Below are 13,271 nucleotides of genomic sequence, written 5' to 3'. Positions count from 1 at the left end.
ATCCATTGTCTTTTGGAGCTAGTTAACGAGTAGCTACATAGGTCTTGAAGAATTTATATCACATAGAAAATTAAGTGCTATATATTTTCTAGAATTTTCTTTCAAATGTAACTTCTTAATTTTCTGATGTCTTTTTATTCTATTACCTTAATAGAAACTTTTATTCGGACACTTTTGAGATCTTCCTCTGATGTATTTTACAATGTTCACAGCGTTTCTCTTTTTACTTTTCAATAGGGGAGTTCTGACAGTTGACAGGGACAGGAACATAAGTTAATGTAGAAGTTAACCATATAATGTAAAAATATATCACATTTATACTTGAATGACATTAATGTTGTAGTTCAGCCTTGCTTATTCCTTGATTCTTTGCAGACTGTTTCTGCTTACTCGTTTGGAAACTCTCAAAGGGTATGTCTGTCTTTGTTGCATGTACTATAGTCTTAGCATAGTTCTTGATACAAAACAAATGTGTGTGTGGTTTTTTTTTAAAGTTTATAAAAATACAGCCGAAACCGGTTTGGCTCAGTGGTAGAGCGTCGGTCTGCGGACTGAAGGGTCCCGGGTTCGATTCCGGTCAAGGGCATGTACATTTGTTGCGGGCACATCCCCGGTAGGGGGTGTGCAGCGGGCAGCTGGTCGATATTCTCTCATCGACGTTTCTAGCTCTCTCTCACTCTCTCCTCCTCTCTGTAAAAAAATCAATAAAATATATTTAAAAAAATAAATAAATAAAATAAAGTTTATAAAAATACAGAATATTTACCATCACAGTCTTATCACCCATATTTAGCCATTATTAGTATTCAGGAATATTTTTTTCAGTTGGGTTTCTGTGTTTTTACTTGAATAGAAGAAACACATACTCATGAGTACTGTATATGTTTTTATTTTATTTTTATTTTTTAATTAATTTCTTAATATTTACAGTATTACATAAGTCTCCTTTCTCCCTCATTGACCTCTCCCTGGCTGCTCCCACCCCCAGCACTTGCCTTCAACCCCCTATTGTCTGTATTCATTGATTATGTTCAGATTAATGCATACAAGTCCTTTGATTGATCTCTTACCCCATCACCTTCTGCCTTCCCTCATAGGCTGGACAATCTGTTCAATGCTTCTATGACTCTGGTTCTAATTTTGTTCATCAGTTTATAGTGTTCATTATATTCCACAAATCAGTGAAATCATGTGATATTTATTCTTCTTTGACTGGCTTCTTTCACTTAGCACAATGCTCTCCAATTCCATCCATGCTCCTGCAAATGGTAAGAATTCCTTCTTTTTTTTTTTACAGCAGCCTAGTACTCCATTGTGTAGATGTACCACAGTTTTCTAATCTACTCCTCTGCTGATGGGCACTTAGACTGTTTCCAAATCTTAGCTATTATAAATTGTGCTGCTATTAACATAGGGGTGCATACATCCTTTCTGTTTGGTGTTCCTAGTATCTTGGGATATATTTCTAGAAGTGGGATCACTGGGTCAAATGGCACTTCCATTAATTTTTTGAGGAAACGCCATACTGTTTTCCACAGTGGCTGCACCAGTCTGCATTCCCACCATCAGTGAAGGAAGGTTTCTTTTTCTCTACATCCTTTCCAGCACATGTTGTTTGTTATAGCCATTCTAACAGGTGTGAGATGATACCTCATTGTTGTTTTGATTTGATTCTCTCAGATGATTAGTGACTTTGAGCATGTTTTCATATATCTCTTGGCCATCTGTAAGTTCTCTTTTGAAAAGTGTCTATTTAGGTCCTTGGGCTGTTTTTTGATTGGATTGTTTATCTTCCTTTTGCTTAGCTTTTAAAAAATATAGTTCTATTTGTTTATTTTCTCCTTAGTTTCCATTGGCTTAGGATATGTATTGTAAAGATATCGCAATGAGACATATCTGCTATTTTGCTGCCTCTGGCTTATTGTAAGATTTTTATGGTTTTCCATGTTATGTTTAAGTCCTTTATTCATTTTTGGTATGGTGTGAATTGGTGGTCTAGTTTCATTTTTTTTTTTGCATATATCTGTCCAATTTTCCAAAAACTACTTATTGAAGAGACTGTCTTGACTCCATTGTATGCTCTTGCCTCCTTTATCAAATGTTAATTGAGCATAATGGCTTGGGTTGACTTCTGGTTTCTCTCTTCTATTCCATTGATCTATATGTCAAAACCAGGCAGTATTGAGAACAGTGGCTTTATAGTATAGTTTGATATCTAGTGTTGTGATCCCTCCAACTTGGTTCTTCTCTCTCAAGATTTCTGCAGGTATTCAGGTCTTTTTTTTTTATTCCAGATGAATTTTTGGAGAGTTTGTTCTAGGTCTTTGAAATATGCTGTTGGTATTTTAATGTGGATTGCATTGAATGTATCCTGCTAGATTGCTTTGGGTAGTATGAATATTTTAATGACGTTGATTCTACCAATCTATGAAAACAGTATATTCTTCCATTTGTTTGTGTCTTCTGCTATCTCTTTTTTTCAGCATCCTGTAATTTTCTGAGTACAGGTCCTTTACCTTCTCGATTAAGTTTCTTCCTGGCATCTTAACTTTTTTGTTGCAATGGTAAATGGGATTTTTTGTTTGTTTGTTTCTCTTCCTGTGAGTTTATTATCTTTATATATAAGAAGCTAAGCCCAAGTGTTTGACTGGTAGCTATGATGCACACTGACCACCAAGGGGCAGATGCTCAATGCAGGAGCTACTGAGCTGCATTGACCTGGAAGCAGCGGTTCTTGAGTGATGCGCCCTGGATCTGGAGAATAGGAAGCCCAATTCTGGGGTGCATCACTCGAGAACTGCCCTCTTGCAATCCGGGATCCCTTTGGGGATGTCGCAGAGCTGGTTCTGGGCCTTAGGATGAGGCCCAGATCACTACAGGCCAGGCTGAGGTATCTCACCTGCTGGAAGGACCCTGCTCACTCAGTAGATGCCATTCGAGACATGGCACTGCCCCAGGTGTGGCTGGCTGGGGAAGGACCATGAGAGGTTGGCTCCAGGACATGACTGGCCCATCTCATCCAGTCCCTCCCTGCCATCCATGTCCTAATTAATTTCCTGTCAATGTGCAAGAATCCATGTACCAGGCACTAAGTGGTGTATAAAACAGCCATAGATTTCTGGGTGATAATTTCGTATCCTGCTACATTGCCAAATTCATTTATTAATTCTAGTAGTTTTTGATGGAGTCTTTATGGTTTTCTATGTACAATATCATGTCATCTGTGAATAATGACAATTTTACTTTTTCTTTTTCAATTTGGATGCCTTTTATTTCTCCTTTTTGTCCAATCACTATGGCTAGCACTTCCAGTTCTATGTTGAACAGGAATGGTGAAAGTGGGCATCCCTGTCTTGTTCCTGTTCTTAAGGGAAATGGTTTTAGTTTTTGTGCATTGAGTATGATGTTGGCGGTAGGTTTGTCATATAAGGCTTTTATTATGTTGAAGTATGATCCCTCTATTCCCACTTTGCTGAGAGTTTTTATTAAGAAAGGATGTTGGATTTTGTAAAATGTTTTTTCTGAATCAATTAATATGATTAAGTGATTTTTTTCTCTTAATTAGTTTATGTGATGCATCATATTTATTGCTTTGTGGATATTGTACCATCCTTGCATCCCTGGAATAAATCCCACTTGGTCATGGTGTATGACCTTTCTAAAGTAATACTTGATCTGATTTGCTAGAATTTTGTTGAAGATGTTAGCATCTATATTCATCAGGGATATTGGCCTGCAATTCTCTTTCTTTGTAGTGTCTTTATATGGTTTTGGGATTAGGGCAATGCTGGCTTCATAGAAAGAGCTTAAAAGTGTGCCTTCCTTTTTTATTTTATGGAATAGTCTGAGGATAGGCTTCAGTTCTTCTTTGAATGTTTGATAAAATGTTTGATAAAACTTCCCTGTGAAGCCATCAATGGCTTTTGTTTGCTGGAAAATTTTTATTACTTTTTCAATTTCTTCAAAGCTTGTATTTTTTTAGGAATAGGTCCATTACATCAAAGTTTGTTGTAGTAAATGGAGATAGAGGGCAGGGAGAGGAGGTGTTCAGAAGTCTCAGGATCTGGGAAGAAGTGGAGAAAAGCTTTCAAAGTAAGGCAAAGAGTAGCTGGAGCTGTGGTTCCTTCACTTTCTTGTTGCTCTCTCTGCCTCACTCTTAAATGAGAAACTTCAGATTTTGAGTTAAGAGGATGTTCCTAGCTACTAGCATAAAGGACCAGAAGAAAGTGAACAGATTTTTAAAAGAGAGAGAAACCAAGATGGTGGTAGGAGGTAAATACCTATACTGTTGCCTTGCACAACGATTTTAAAACCACAACTGGAAGACAGAGCGAACATCATCCAGAACCACCGGAAAGCTGGCTGAGTGGAAATTCTACAACTAGAAGGAAAGATAAGAGGACACTGAGACCTAGAGGAGCTGTGGAAGACGGGTGTGGAGACCGTATGTGCACAGAAAGGGCAGGCCGCTGAATATGCGGCTGGCTTATTTGCGGTGCTTGGAGAGGGCAGACCTCAAGCTCGAGGCTAGTGTTTTTGTTTGGGAGGGAAACAAAACCTCTAGTCTGCACTGAAATCCAGTACAGATGAGACTTTGAATACCCAGACTCATTAGGGGAGAAATTGGACTGTCTGGCATCAGGCAAAACTCAGGGCAGCCTTCTCTCAGAGGTGTGTGCAGCCATTGCTGTGGGAAAGGAGACACAGGGGCCACATAGGGTGGGGTTGATGGGGGGGGGGAAGCTGTTTGCTCCACCCTGAGACTCTGCCCCATCCAAGCTGAGCACAGAAGCTCTCCCAGTCCACTGACAGAGCTGATCCTCACAGCCACTTGGCCTGGAGGTCAACTCCCCTCGATGATACTAACAACAATCTATGCTTAACTACAACAAGACTGCACACACAGCACGTAAAGGGGCACACGAAGAGTATCCACCTTAGGTAACTGGGGAGGCTGAGCCACTGGGCCTTATAGGACACCTAGCACACAAAGCCACTCACTCTGTCAACTCAAGGAAGCAGCTAAAATTCAGAGACAAGCTGAAACCGGTTTGGCTCAGTGGTAGAGCGTCGGTCTGCGGACTGAAAGGTCCCAGGTTCGATTCCGGTCAGGGGTATGTACGTTGGTTGCGGGCACATCCCCGGTAGGGGGTGTGCAAGAGGTAGCTGGTCGATGTTTCTCTCTTATCAATGTTTCTGGCTCTCTATCTCTCTCCCTTCCTCTCTGTAAAAAATCAATAAAATATATTTAAAAAAAAATCAGAGACAAAAAGGCAGGCCACAAATGAAGGAAATGGAGGAAAGTAAACAAATGGATTAGAGTACAAAATCATGGTTATAAGATTTTTCAAGAATTTCCTATAAAAGGCCGATAAATTTAACGAGACCCTCGAAGATATGAAAAAGGATACACTAGAAATTAAGCATACACTGAAATATATATATATATATATATATATATATATATATATATATATATATATATATATATATATAATGCAGAGACCTAACAGCAGACTAGAGGATTATAAGAATCAAGTCAAAGATTTGAAATACAAAGAAGCAAAAAATATTCAACCATAAAAGCAAAAAGAAAAATGAATCCAAAAAGTTGAAGATAGTGTAAGAAGACTCTGGGACAATGTCAAGAATACCAATAACAGAATTATGAAGGTCCCAGAAGAAGAGTGAGAGTAAGATATTGAAAACCTATTTGAAAAAATAGTGACCGAAAACTTCGGTCACCGGGTGAAAGAAATGGACTTATAAGTCCAGGAAGCACACAGAACCCCAAACAAAAGGAATCCAAAGATGACAACACCAAGACACATCATAATTAAAATGCCAAGAACAAAAGACAAAGAGAGAATCTTACAAGCAGCAAGAGAAAAACAGTTACCTACAAGGGAGCACCCATACAATTGTCAGCTGATTTCTCAACAGAAACTATGCAGGCCAGATGGGAGTGGCAAGAAATATTCAAAGTGATGCATAGTAAGAAACTACAACCAAGATTACTCTACCCAGCAAAGGTATCATTCAGAATTAAAGGTCAGATAAAGAGCTTCACAGATAAGAAAAAGCTAAAGGAGTTCATCACCACAAACCAGAATTATATGAAATGCTTAAAGGTATTCTTTAAGAAGAGGAGGAAGAAGAAAAAGGTAAAGATAAAAATTTTGAACAAAAAATCTGTATCAACAAGTGAATCTAAAAACCAAGGGAATAAAAATTCTGATGAACAGTATTAACTGGTGAATATAATAGCATCAGGGGCATAGAAAGGGAATGGACTGACAATTCCTGGCAGAAAAGAGGAGTGGGGGTGTGGGAAGAGACTGGATAAAAAGCATACATTTATGGTAGAGAATAGTGGGGGGGAGGTAAGGGCAGAGGGTGGGATAGGAACCTGGTGGAGAGGAGCTATGGGGGGAAAAGAGAGTAACAGTTGTAATAATCTGAACAATAAAGATTTGTTAAATTTAAAAAAGAAAAGTTTGTTAGAGTACGGTTATTCATAGTATTTAAAAATATATTTTATTAATTAAAAATAAATCTTTATTGTTCAGATTATTAAACTGCTGCTGTAGAGCCTAGGGCCATTGGAAAACACAGATTTACATTATGATTCATTAACAGTAGCAAAATCACAGTTATGAAGTAGCAATGAAAATAATTTTATGGTTGGGGGTTACCACAACATGAGGAACTGTATTAAAGGGTCACGGAATTAGAAAGGTTGAGAACCACTGCTCTAGCCATCTGTTGGATCTCTGTATATTATTCTTCATTTCAGTCAGTGTTTGCTTAATTTCTAGTTGATTTTTTTCCCCATATCCTCTAGGATCTCACTAAATTTATTAGCGGTTTCTAGAAGATTCTTAAAAAACATTATAACCATAGTTTTGAACTCTATATCCAGTAGCTTGCTTTCCTTCATTTCTGTCATTTGTGACCTGCTTCTTTTTCTCCACATTTTGGCTGCTTCCCTGTATTGTTAGAATGGCTTTGTGTGATAGGTGTCCTATAGGGCCCAGTGGCTCAGCCTCTCCAGTTACCTAAGGTAGACACTCTTGGTACACTCCTTTGTGGGATGTGTGATCAGTCTTGTTGTAGTTTGGCCTTGATTGTTCTTGGTATCACTAGGAGGAATTGACCTCCAGGCAAATTGGCTGTGAAGATCAGCTGTGCCTACAATGAGAGAACTAATGTGCTGGAGACACCCTTATGGGGCAAGACTTGCTTCATTGGGTTTTGGTACTCACTGAGTTGTAGTTTGAGTGTGTACCTTATGGATCTGAGGAGTTGTAATCTGTATGGTCCCACTCTGACCATTGGGAGATCCAAGGAGGTGCAAATTTAGCCTCTGCTTAAGGCCACCCAGCAGGAGCTATGGAGAGATTTGCAGATTCCACTTCTTTGTTTGGGTTTTGGAGGTGCCCCAATGAGGCCCAGCTGTGAAGCATTGCAAGCTGCTATGGGACCTTGGGCCTTCTTTTGGATATTCTGGGTCTCTCTGATTCAGTTGCAGTTTGTTTGGTAAGTTTAGATTTCAAAAGACCAGGCCATTCATATGCAAAAGCCTCTGTGCACAGCTTGGGTGGGTGGGGTCTCAGGGCAGAGCAAACAACAATGGCTTCCCTTCAGCCCTGCCCTAAGAGGCCCCTTGGTGTCCCTTTTCCTTGGTAATTGATGCAAGCACCTCAGAGAGAATGCTGCCCTCAAGTTCCGCCGCTGCCAGACAGTTCAGTTTCTCCCCATATGAGTCTGGGACCCCAGAGTCTCATCTGGAACTGGAGTTCAAAGCTGTCAGGAGCTTGTGTCTCCCTCTGGATTGAAAAAGCCAGCCGGGAACTCACTTGCTAGCCCCTTTCTGCACACACCTCCATACCTCTGCACTTTACTTTGCAGCTCTTCTGAGTCTCAGTGTGCTTTTCTCTTTCCTTCTAATTGTAGAATTTCCACTCATCCAGCCTTCCTGTGGTTCTGGATGATGTCTGTTTTGTCTTTTAGCTGTAGTTTTAAAGTGGTTGTGTAAGGCAGCAGTTTCTGTTGTTTATCTATGCTGCTATCTTGGTTTCTCCCCTATATTATTAATTTTTTACAGAGAGGAAGGGAGAGGGATAGAAAGTTAGAAACATTGATGAGTGAGAAACATCGATCAGCTGCCTGCCTCCTGCACACCTCCCACTGGGGATATGCCTGCAACCAAGCTACTTGTCTTTGATTGGAATCAAACCTGGGACCTTTCAGTCTGAAGGCCAACAAACTATCCACTGATCTGAACTGCTTATGGCAATATATATATATATATATATATATATATATATATATATATATATGCGCACACACACACACACACACACAATCCCTTGTATGTGTGTGGGGTAGTTTTTACTTTACCTCTTTCATTTATCATTTTGTTTATTTGGGTCCTCCCTCTTTGCCTCTTTGTGAGCCTGGTTAAGATAATCTTGTTTATCATTTCAGAGAACCAGCTCTTAGTTTCATTGATCTTTTGTATTTTTTTGTCTCTGTCGTTTATTTCTGCTCCGATCTTTATTGTTTCCTTCCTTCTGCTTTTTCTGGGCTTTTCTGTTTGCTCTCTTTCTAATTCTTTAAGTTGCAAGGTTAGATTACTTATTACCATTTTTTCTTGTTTTTTTGAGTTAGGCATGTAGAGCCATGAACTTTCCTCTCAGGACTGCTTTCATTGTGTCCCAAAGATTTTAGACTGTTGTGTTTTCATTGTCATTTGTTTTCAGGATGTTTTTTTTTTTTTTTTTTAATTTCTTCTTTGATCTCTTTGGTAACTCTATCATTGTATAATAGCATGCTATTCAGTCACCAGGTGTTTAAACTTTTTTTTGTTTTGTTTTCATTGTAGTTGATTTCTAATATTATGCAGTTGTGGTCTGAGAAGATGCTTGATATGATTTCAATCTTCTTGAATTTGAAGAGACTTTGCTTATGACCCAATGTGTGGTCTTACTTTGTTTTTTATTTTATTTTTTTAAAATATATTTTATTGATTTTGTACAGAGAGGAAGGGAGAGAGATAGAGAGCTAGAAACATCGAGAGAGAGTCATCGATCAGCTGCCTCTTGCACACCCCCTACTGGGGATATGCCCGCAACCAAGGTACATGCCCTTGACCGGAATCGAACCTGGTCCCTTCAGTCCCCAAGCCGAGGCTCTATCCATTGAGCCAAACCGGTTTAGGCTGTGGTCTTACTTTGAAAATGTCCCATGTTCATTGAGCAGAATGTATATTCCATGGCTTTGGGGTGAAATGTTTTAAGATGTTAATTAATTCCATCTGACCTAGTGAGTCATTTAGGATTTCTGGTTTTTTTGCTCATTTCCCCTCCAGACGACTTATCCAGTGATGTCAGTCTGTATTAAAGTCCCCTACTATACTTGTATTGTCAATCTCTCCCTTGATTTCTTCCAGAATTTTTTTTTATGTACTTGGGTGCCCCTGTATCAGGTGCATATGTTTACTGGAGTCATATCTTCTTTTCATATTGATCCCTTTAGTATTATGAAGTAGCCTTCCTTCTCTCTCTCTCTCTCTCTCTCTTGTTTTTAAATAAATCTTTATTGTTCATATTATTACAAATGTTCCTCATCCCCCTCCCTCCATTGCTCCCCTCCACCAGGTTCCCACCCCACCCTCTGCCCTTTCCTCACACCCCATTGTCCTCAATTTATGTTCAGTCTCTTCCCACACAATTTATGTTCAGTCTCTTCCCACACCCCCCACTCTCCTTTTCCCCGAGAATCGTCAGTTCACTCCCCTTCCATACCTCTGATTCTATTATATTCACCAGTTAATATTGTTCATCAGATTTTTTAATTCCCTTGGTTTTTAGATTCACTTGTTGAAAGTTACGTATTTGTTGTTCATAATTTTTACCTTTTTCTTCTTCCTCTTCCTAAAGAACCCCCTTCAGCAATTCATATAATTCTGGTTTGGTGGTGATGAACTCCTTTAGCTATTTTTTATTTGTGAAGCTCTTTATCTGGCCTTCAATTCTGAGTGATGGCTTTGCTGGGAAGAGTATTTTTGGCGGTAGGTTCTTGCTATTCATCACCTTGAATATTTCTTGCTATTCCCATCTGGCCTGCATGGTTTCTGTTGAGAAATCAGCTGACAATCATATGGGTGCTCCTTTATAGGTAACTGCCTTCTTTTCTCTTGCTGCTTTTAATATTCTCTCTCTGTCTTTTGCACTTGGAATTTTAATTATGATGTGTCTTGGTGTGGTCCTCTTTTGATTACTTTTGTTTGGTGTTCTGTGCGCTTCCTGGACTTGTAGGTCTAATTCTTTCAACAGGTGGGGGAAGTTCTCTGTCACTATTTCTTTCAGTATGTTTTCGATATCTTTCTCTCTCTCATCTTCTGGGACCCCCATAATTCTGATGTTGGTTAGCTTGAAGTTGTCCCAGAGGTTTCTTACATTATCTTCAATTTTCTGGATTCTCTTGTCTTCTTGCTTCTGTGGAGGAGTATCTTCTGGTTCTTTATGTTCCAAATCTTTGACTTGATTCTTGTGATCTTCCATTCTGTTTTTAGGACTCTATATAATATTTATTATTTCAGACAATGTATTCAGTTGATCCCTTATTATTTCTTGTTGATCCCTTATTATTTCTAGTTGATCCCTTTTCATATCCTCATAGGTCTTGTTTATTTTATCGGCCTTTTCTAGGAAATTCTTGAAAAACCTTATAACCATGGTTTTGAACTCTATATCCAGTCACTTTTTGTCCTCCATTTCTTTCGTTTGTGATCTGTTTCCTTGCCTCGGCATTTTCACAGCTTCCCTGTGAAGGGAAGTAGTTGGTAGCCTTAAAAGTCTCTATGTTCAGCTTGGATGGGGTGGAGTTTCAGGGTGGAGCCTACAGCCTTGGCTTCCCATCAGCCCTGCCCTATGAGGTTCCTGAGTCTCAGTGTTCCTCAGTGTCCTTTGGTACTCACTGCAAGCACCTCTGAGAGAAAGGTGCCCTCAAGTTTTGCCCGGTACCAAACAGTCTAGGCTCTCCCGCAGTGAGTCTGGAATTGGGGTTCAGTTCAGTTAAAAATGGGGTTGGAAGTGGGGTTCAGAGTAGTCTGGAGCTTTTGTCTCCTTCCCACTAGGGCAATCCAGCAGCACAGTCAACAGTCCATTCTCTGTGTGCAATGTGCACGCCTCTGGGACTTCCTTTCTCTGCTCCCCTGAGTTTCCACCTTACAGCCCAGACTCCCTCCTTATGTGTCTGGATCCCCAGGGTCTCACCCAGAACTAGGGTTCAGTGCTTTCAGAACTGGGTTCAGCACAGTCCAGAGCTTTTTTCTCCTTCCCACTAGGGAATGCCAGCCAGGCACTCAGCCGCCCCCTCCTCTCCAGCTCTGTCCTCTCCACGCATGTGAAATGTGTCTCCATTCCTTAGGCTTTTATAGCTCCTCTGATTTTCCTTCTGGTTTTCTCTTTCCTTCTCATGGTGGAATTTCCAGTCAGTCGACTTTCCAGTAGTTCTGGGTAATGTCCATTTTGTATTTTAGTTGTATTTTATTGAAATTGTTGTGTGAGGCTGCAGTTAGGTGTTTACCTATGCCGCCATCTTGGTTTCTCCTTCCTTTTCTCTTGTTATAGTCTTCACTTAGAGATCTATTTTGTCCAATATAAGTACTGTTGCTCCAGCTTTTTTTTTCATTTCCATTTGCCTGAAAAATATTTTTCCATTCCTTCACTCTCAATCTGTGTGCATCTCTTGTTGTGAGGTGGGTCTCCTGCAGACAGTTTATACTAGGTGTACTGTTTAACAATGCAGATTTTTTTCAATAGATGAAGTTATGCATATGTTGATACATATGCAACTTGATATGTATGCTATTTTGTTGTTTTGACAACCAGCTTCAAAAATTTATATGTCAAATTTTCTGCCTGGATTAACATCATAGACATTTTTATGCTTAAAATTGTCGACTTTTATGCCCCCCCCCCCCCTTGCAAAAAAAGAAAAAAGAAAAAAAGAGAGCATTTGTGGGAAGTTAAATTCATTATTTTGAAAAAAAAGTGCTGCTGACTACTGCAGGAAGCTTATGGTGAACATACTCCATCTCAAGATACTTGTGAATGCTGGTTTAAATGCTTTAAAAGTGATGATTTCAATGTGAAAGACAAAGAAAGTCCAAATCAACCAAAAAAGTTTGAAGACCAATAATTACAAGCATTATTGAATAAAGATGCATGTCACACTCCAAAACAACTTGCAGAAAGATTAACCATTGCTCAGCAAACAATTCCCAATTGTTTACAAGCAATGGGAAATATTTTAAAGAAAGGAAAATGGGTGCCACATCAACTGAACAAAAGACAAATGGAAAACTGAAAACTTATCAGAAAAATGTTGCTTCAAGGATACGAAAGAAAGTTTTTTGTTTTTTTTTTGCATCGAATTGTGACTGGTGATGAAAAGTGGATTAATTTTGAGAATCCCAAATGCACAAAATCATGGGTTGATCCAGGTCAACCATCAACATTGAGTGCAAGGCCAAATCGCTTCAGAAAGAAGACAATGCTATGCGTTTGGTGAGATCAGGAAGGTGTGGTGTATTATTAGCTTCTAAAACCAGTCGAAACACTTAATACTGATTGCTACCAAGAGCAAATAATCAATTTGTACATCGTTTGATTATTAAATGACCAGAATGGTCCAGAAAATACGGCAAAGTAATTTTTCTTCATGATGACACACCATTGTACACTTCAAAACAAGTTAAAGTCACATTAAAAGATCTTGCCTGGAAAGGATTAACCTACCCACTGTATTCACCAGGCCTTGCTCCTTTAGATTGCCACTTGTTCTGATTGAGGGCACATGCACTTTCTGGCAGTACTTCAAAACGTACAAAGAAGTGGAAAATTGTGTTTCTGAATTGTTTGCCTCAAAACAAGAAAAGTTCTAGAGACAGTATCCACAAACTACCTGAAGGATGGAGAAATGTGTAGCTAGCAATGGACATTACTTTGAATAAAGCACTTTTGATGTTTCTCTTAAATTTACTGTATTTTCTTTGATTACTAAATATGCATTATTAACCAGTGCACTTGGTACATGAATCATTTTTTCTTATTCATTCAGCCACTCAGTGTCTTTTGATTGGAGCATTCAGTTCATTTCATCCAAGGTTATTTGTTTGTAGCCATTTTTATTTTTTGTGTTATTTCTTTCCTTTTTATTTCTTCTTTTTATAATAATCCCTTTAGCATTTCTTACATTGC

The 13,271-nt window shown here is 39.1% G+C and overlaps 1 protein-coding gene across 5 annotated transcripts in view; it reads left to right on the top strand.

The window, feature by feature from the left end:
* The window catches only part of PLS1 (plastin 1), a 227,717-nt gene that overhangs the window by 89,235 nt on the left and 125,211 nt on the right, over positions 1-13,271 (top strand). The gene's annotated exons all lie outside the window — the stretch shown is intronic.

The sequence above is a fragment of the Pipistrellus hanaki genome (genome assembly GCF_964339955.1).
Source record: "Pipistrellus hanaki genome assembly, chromosome: 2".
Classification (NCBI taxonomy): domain Eukaryota; kingdom Metazoa; phylum Chordata; class Mammalia; order Chiroptera; family Vespertilionidae; genus Pipistrellus; species Pipistrellus hanaki.
Note: the sequence above shows the minus strand (reverse complement) of the source record. Positions and strands in the feature narration are given on the sequence as shown.